The sequence below is a fragment of the Triturus cristatus genome, chromosome 8 (genome assembly GCF_964204655.1).
Source record: "Triturus cristatus chromosome 8, aTriCri1.1, whole genome shotgun sequence".
In the NCBI taxonomy this organism is placed as follows: Eukaryota; Metazoa; Chordata; class Amphibia; order Caudata; family Salamandridae; genus Triturus; species Triturus cristatus.
The window spans coordinates 317391516-317398692 of NC_140591.1; the positions used below are offsets into that span (position 1 = coordinate 317391516).

Here is a 7177-nt window from a genome sequence, read left to right on the forward strand (position 1 = left end):
ACATCTCGACGCCGTGGATCATCGTTTTCTTCATTTCCAAAGGTACTGTGTTTGTGGGTTCTGTTGCAACTCCAGGCTCGACGTAGCGCTCCTCACGGTCGACGCCGAACCTTGGGAATATCGTAAACTCGACGTTGTGTGACTCCTGTGGGGGTCACATTGTTGCCAAGAACTGTGTTTCAGAAGAATACTTACTTTTGTTGCTAAAGAACTATTTTCTAAGAAGAAACTTTACCTGAACTATTATTTTTCCTTCCAAAGAGTATTTATTAAGATTGTGGTATATTTTTGTCGTTATTTGGTCTTGTGCTAAGCCTTATATAAAAATACTATTTTTATAATAACTCCTGTGTTGTGTCCATTTGTAGTGTATTCACTTTATTACTGTATGTGGTCATAAATGCTTAACACACTGCCTCTGAGATAAGCCTGTCTGCTCTGCCAAGCTACCAAGGGGGTAGCAGGGGTTATCTGAGTGTGTAATCCCCTTGCCCTGACTAGAGTTGGTGGGTCCCTATTTGTCAGAAGTGTATACCTCTGCCAACTAGAGACCGCCGGTTCTAACAGCCAGCCTGACATGTGCACTTCAAACCTCTCCAACCCGATCTGTCTTAAACAGCTGGGTGGAGAGCAGGCACAGGCCTCCTGTGCCTGTAGAAGTGCTGAGATAGCCGGCTCCCACCAATCCTATAGCTTCTCTCATGCTGGTTGACAGCATGAGAGCAGCATCTGGACTGGTTATGGGAGTTGGCTGGGGACCGCACACGATGACTGGAGAAGGACACCAGGCCAATAGGACGTGCAGACAGGTAAGTGAATATTTCCTTGTACTTTAAACATGTAATCAGTGTAAAAAGTAACTAAATCACTGACATGCATTACATTAACGTTTTAAAGTTAAATATTTTAACTCTACAGTGTTGATGTAATCCTTCTCAGCAATTTAGGTAGTGCCTGATTCACAAAAGTAAAGTTAGACAAAAGTCTAACTCAGACCAAAAGTCTAACTTTACTACTTTTCAGTATTCACAAAGGTAAGTTACTACTAGTAACTTTACTACAAGTAAAGTTGCTAGTAGTAAAGTTACTAGTAGTAACTTACCTTTGTGAATACTGAAAAGTAGTGAAGTTACACTTTTGGCCTAAGTTAGACTTTTGGTCTAACTTTACCTTTGTGAATCGGGCCCTTAGACTTTAGGTCTAAACTTAGATTTTAGGTCTAATCTTAGACGTCAGGTCTAAGTTTACCTATGTGAATTTGGCCCGTAGACTTAAGGTCTAAACTAAACTTAGACTTCATGTCTACGTTTACAATTGTGAATTGGGTCCTTAGAGTTTATTGCATGCAAGTGTTTTAATTTCCCCCGAGTCCGAGTCGGCACCTTTAACCCATTTGCTCACCTCACCACTTTCAATTGGCACCAGATTTCACTGGAATTACCTCAAGAAATCCCGAGGACGCATACAACTCATCTAATCAGAATAATGTGATACCAAAATGCTCCAAACGTTTGCACCCATGTAAGCATATACTGTAGCTCCAATTTAACATGACTGTGTTGCAGGTATGTAGCAATCCAAAAGAGGGCGCCAAACGCTCGTTAAAACTAACAGTGTCAGCTTTTGATATTAACCAGAACGAATCTTGCACGCTCTGATAGAAGCTGTAATGAGAATACGTCTCGGGGATATGCAGCTATATAGATTTATTTGCAGAGCGGTTTCACTAATTATGTCTTCAATTTGTGAAAATGCAACCTATGGTTTCGCAGCTTTACACCTCAAAGCCTTGCTACTCAGTAAATACATGTTTCGTCTTTTCCAAAGAGTTACAACATAACAGAAACATTTAAAGATACATCTTAGCGGGGAAGAGAATACATAAAAGAACATGAAAATGCTGGTTTGAGGGAGAGGCAGAGGGATGAAGAGGAGGAAGGGTGAAGAGGAGGCAGGGAAAGAGAGGGAGAGAAAATAGTCAACCCCACGCACTGCAAAGCAATGTTTGTTACTCATCCCAGTCAGAACAGTGTGAGGCCAAAAAGCTCCTGGGCGAGACAAACGCAAGAATAGGGGGAAAGCCATCAGATCAAGAGCAGACAAATGTGACTGACGACTAAGCCATTCACTCGCGTGAAAGGGGCTGACCGAATGCCCCTACTAAGTATGTATGAGTTTTAAATAGGGCTATCGGTTTTATGGAAAAAAAAAAAATTACATTTCCGTTTGTATTTATCCATATTTCTTTTTTGGCCATTTTATTGGTATTTATCCATATTTATTTTGTGTTTTGAGAATAAATTGAGTCTTAAAATGGTACATTACCACGTTTATTTAACTGGTAAAGGAGTTTAGCAAATTAAACAGTCAAATATAACAAAACACTAGACCCACATGTAAATATAGCATTAGAGTCAAATATACGTTAACATACGTTTGTATTAAAGGAAATCTCGTCCGTTTCTTTACCTCCCATGCTGTCTGCTCTGCTGTTGGCCAGGAATTCGCGGAAGACAGCATAGCAAGTCACTCACAAGAAAAACAATTTTCAGTATTTTTCCGCTTTTATAATTAAATACAGGGAAGAAACACATTGATTCCTGTCTGTATTCATATGTAAAAATCAGTAAAAATGTAAAACTGGGACCTTAGTTACAAAGGTGTCTGTAGCCGAGACCTACAAATTAATTATAGCTTTGTGGATGTCATACATTTAACAAGGCTTCGAATGCCAAAGCTGGCCATAACACAATGGTTGTGACAATGGAAATGACAGCAGGCACCAGTGGTGAGGCTAGTATGTTAAGCATAATCACAGGAAGTGCACCTATGCCTCGGTTCTTGAAGTATGTGCTCTGTGCAAATAGCTTCACACGTCATGATGGGGCAAGAAGTAGGAGGGAGGTGGACCAGTGACAGGCCAGTGAACCTCAAGTTTATTAAGGGTTCATCAGGGCTCCCAGTACCGAATGTCCATAGTGCCTGCCCGCTCTGCTGCAGGGGAAAGTGCACTATTGTTCATGATCGCTGGAGACTTCCACTCCAGCGCCTACACGCCCAGAAGCAGGCACCTGGCCTTCGAGTAGGACCGCTTACCATGCAGAAGAAATGGGGTCTGTCATCAGACAGACAAACAGAAAGGATCATGTGTGCATTCTTGCATCTTATAGGCAACTGGAGACAACTGGGAGTGAGAATTCACATATTGACAAGATAAACTTGTAAAAGGAAGACATGAGTCTAGACTGCCTGTCTGAAAGTGCTGACACTTCTTAATGTGAAAAATATGACAAGAAGAGGAATGAGTGGCAATGTGACAAATAGCATTATCCATCTGAAGTACTGATGTGAGTTCTGGAGAAGGCTGTGAGATTAAAAGAATAGTATAAAACAAGTTAATAACACATTGAATGAGCTCAGAGCTGCTTACAGTGAGATTATTTCATTGCAGAAACCAAGTGGTGCATTCCTTCATTTCCTGAGGCGAGCACTGCAGCTATCCCAACAGAGTGTGTCTTGTCTTAAACTATACCAAGGATTCATGGCATCCACACCAACCGATAATATGTGTTTGGCATATTATTAGTTCTAACGTCCGCGTCCGTGTTTTGCATCCTTTGATGCTTAGGTCCAGGTGAACTCCAGGACGGGACAAGGTGGACAGTGGAGGGTCACAGGCATCTCAGAAACGTCCATTCTGCAGACCCTGGAGTCTGGTCTGTGGGGCCTGGATGGAGCTCTTCTTGCCCCAGCACCTGCCTGTAATGACTAAGGCTCTTTCGAACCAGGTAATGATTTGAAAGAACTTTCTAAAAAACACCAAATTGTTCTTAAGGTTTGGGAATGTGGTAGCCTTGTAGTTAATACTCTCACGCGCATTAATATGTTTGCTCGCATAGTTTAGCTCAACTTTAATAAAACTTTACTGGGTTGCAGTTATGCAGTACTCCACTAGAGGGCTCTATATCCCCAAGAACATTATCTGCGTATTTTAGCTTTGCATAATAGTTACAAAATTATGGAAACATTTAAAGACAACGCTCTTGCGTAGGTGACTCAATTTGTATACATCAGAGAGGTATACTGTATACATAAAAGAACAAGGGGTCCTTGGGTTGACTGGAGGCAGAGAGAATACAAGGGGGTATGGACGAAGAGGTGGAGCAGGGAAGAAAAGGGAGAGAAAATAGTCCCTCCTGTACACTGTAAGGCAATGTCTACCCTTGGCAGTACAAGGATGCACCACCCAATCATAACACTGAGTTAAGCATGTTCATGGGCGGGACAAACACAAGAATAGGGAGGAAAATCATTGAATCATGAGCAAGGACACAATGCATCTTATCATGAGCAAGGATGTGACCCAAAGCTTATTCCAACTAGATGTAATGTTCAGAAGCTGTAAATCTGCATACTGATGACTAAAGCTGAGAATTAAAAAGTGTAACCAGGTGCCTATTACATGCCAGAGGTTCACTATTGGTGGGTCAGGGCCAAAGATACTAATTCATTCCAATCGATTAACCAATGTAATCCCTTTCTAGAAGTGTCTCACCAAGAGTAGCAATAGAAAGCAGCCAAGGTTTTAACCTTACCTTATCAAGAAGTTCATTGCCTATAGCCCCATATCATTATACCATATCATCTGTTAAATAATGATTGTGCTGCCTTCGGATTTTGGTTGTTTTTGTCTAGTAAGAGTATGTTTGTGACCTTGCCAGGCACAGGATTCTGTTTCACATTTACCAGGCAGCGCCTATATTTACACAGGCCCCCCTTGTTGTAGAGGTGTATTCGATATGCATCTTCGTCCACTTCACTTTCAGAGATACCCCTCCTTTTCCACCAGACTTAGAGCATTGACCACTCTACAGGTTGCAGTCAGTGTACACCACAGTGATTCCCAATACCTGTGTGTGCTGACATGCAGTCGTCAATGCAAGGTCTTACATGTGGCACAACCTCTGTCATTCTGTGAAATCAGTTTTGCGTCAGCGCAAGAACCAATGAAATATTCAGACAGGTGTTGATATTTGCAAAGGGGGAAACAAAAGCATCTCAGTATAACAAATGGATCAGCCTGTCGTCCAGTGGTGGGAACACCACTGCCCCCCCCCCCTTTTCCCGAATGGATGAAACATCCAATGATAAATAATTCCAGTCCTTCTTTTTGAGAATAACGAATGGCTCTTCAGGCTTTACAGAGAAAAAGTGGGCTAGGAATTGCCAGTGAAGGGGTGTCCAACATGGATCCAGGTGAGCCAGATCCATGCCAGATGTTGAAGATAACCACTCACTACATGCATGATCCCTAATTAGAGGCACTGGTGTATGTTTGTCCCTTGCAGATTTTCTGAAAATCTGACAGGGATATTACCCTTGTGGACCAAAGGTGGACAGCACTGCTCTAACAGGTGTCAAATCAGCCTAGGATTGTTTTATGCATGGACCTTTGCATGTGCTAAAATAAAATATTCTCCCAGCTCGACCAGAAGAATTACCCTCAGGCAGGTCTCCCCGCGACCCCGTTATGCTACTGTGATTCAAAGGTGTCAAGGGCACGGTTAGCAGCCTCAACCCGAATCTGAAACACAAGGCCAGGCCAGTCCCAACCCAAGCTCAGTGTAGTCAGCCATGGGAAGAAGGCCCTTCTATTGGCCCGCACAGCCCCTTTCGACCCCCAGCTCGCCCTATCATGGTCCACCGGCCCCACTACTACCCTTACGCCGATCCCCTGCACACACCCTCCATTACACTACCACGGACACACTTAAATACATAATCTAGAAAATACGGAGAAAGAAATTCATGTGGATGTAATGTTTCTGGATTTAAAAAAATGTTTAGTTAGAATTTCTTTGCTGGATTATAAAATAAATCCTGGAGAGCGAAGTACGTTTCCCTCTATGAAGTTTATTCGTCCAATATTTGTAAGTCACTCTGATGCTTCATTGCCATTACATGCCGGCTGGGGAGATCCCTCAAGATTCATCAATCTCACATTACACGCATCTTTACACACTTCTTTCTAATGCATACATTGCTAGCACTCATTCCTTACCTCTTGGCTGGTTAGCTGGGCTCCCTCAAGACATCTCTGCTAGGTGCTGGGCAGCAGAGAGAGGAATGCTGGGACCTGGGGGCCAGCAGGAGTGGTCACTTATTACTGCTGCTGAGTAACCAAGGCGGATTAAATGTGCGGTGTAACTTTCCACAGCTCCCTTAAACATTAAACTGTGGGAGCTGCACTTTGATCTTGTTTTTCTTTAAGCTAACAGTATACAATTCCTCCTTTGCTGTAATGGTAAATAAATAAACGAGTGTATAAGGTGTCACAATAGTTCTATTTCTTGTAATGAAAGATCACCCTTGGGCCTTGATGCTAACATCTAGCAGTCTCAAAGTGCAGTTATTCACCGAGGTTAGAAATGTGCACTTGCCTTTCAGTAGTATTCATTGTCATTTATTACATTTCTGTTATGAACTTTAAAATGTACTTTTATGGGGGCGTGGCCAAGATGGCGGCCGAGTAGGACGTGCCTGCTCGCTTCTCTGCTAAACCGCCTAGGCCTCGCCGTATTCTCAGCATAAAGCACACCGGGAGCAACGCAGATCTGTGCTCCTCCCGTGCTAAGGGACACCGGAGACATAGCTGCCAAGGTTTTAGATTGCTATGTGTGACATTTCCATAATTTCAGAGCAATTATGAGTGACATTTCAAAGACTATGAATGACACTTTCTCGTTAGCAAAATCAAGCAATGACGACGAGAGAAACATATAAATATCAGAAATTGCACCCATTTGCGCAAGAAACTCTAAGAAGATCTTAAAACTGCTGTAAAGCACCAGACACAGAAGGGCGCCAATACTAACTAAATGCTGGAGGTGCCGGCGTGGTCTCAGGTACTGACATGACACAGCACTGCTACAGGTTTCGATGTTTATCTGTGGAAAAATTCCTATTAGACTGGACCATGAGAATCTCGCACTGATATAGTAACTGTATGAAGTCCTTGTTTAACTTGCTATGAAAGAGTGTAATTTATCGTGCAACGTAGAAGGCCCTTTCCAATTCTATAAACGTGAATCTATGCCCGATTTTATGGAGAACTGTCTATGGTTGCTGTACTTTAAACGAATCTATGACGTTATTCCGCAGCCTTTTTCCATGCAGG

General features: G+C 42.6%; 1 protein-coding gene across 1 annotated transcript in view; it reads right to left on the reverse strand.

Annotated features, from left to right (window-relative positions):
- C1QTNF9 (C1q and TNF related 9) overlaps positions 1-6166 on the reverse strand; it is a 130914-nt gene extending 124748 nt beyond the window's left edge. Inside the window, exon 1 of the mRNA XM_085621598.1 lies at positions 6062-6166. The gene's annotated coding sequence lies outside the window, so the exon portion shown is untranslated. The remainder of the gene's footprint in view (positions 1-6061) is intronic.
- Between the last annotated feature and the right edge of the window lie 1011 nt (positions 6167-7177).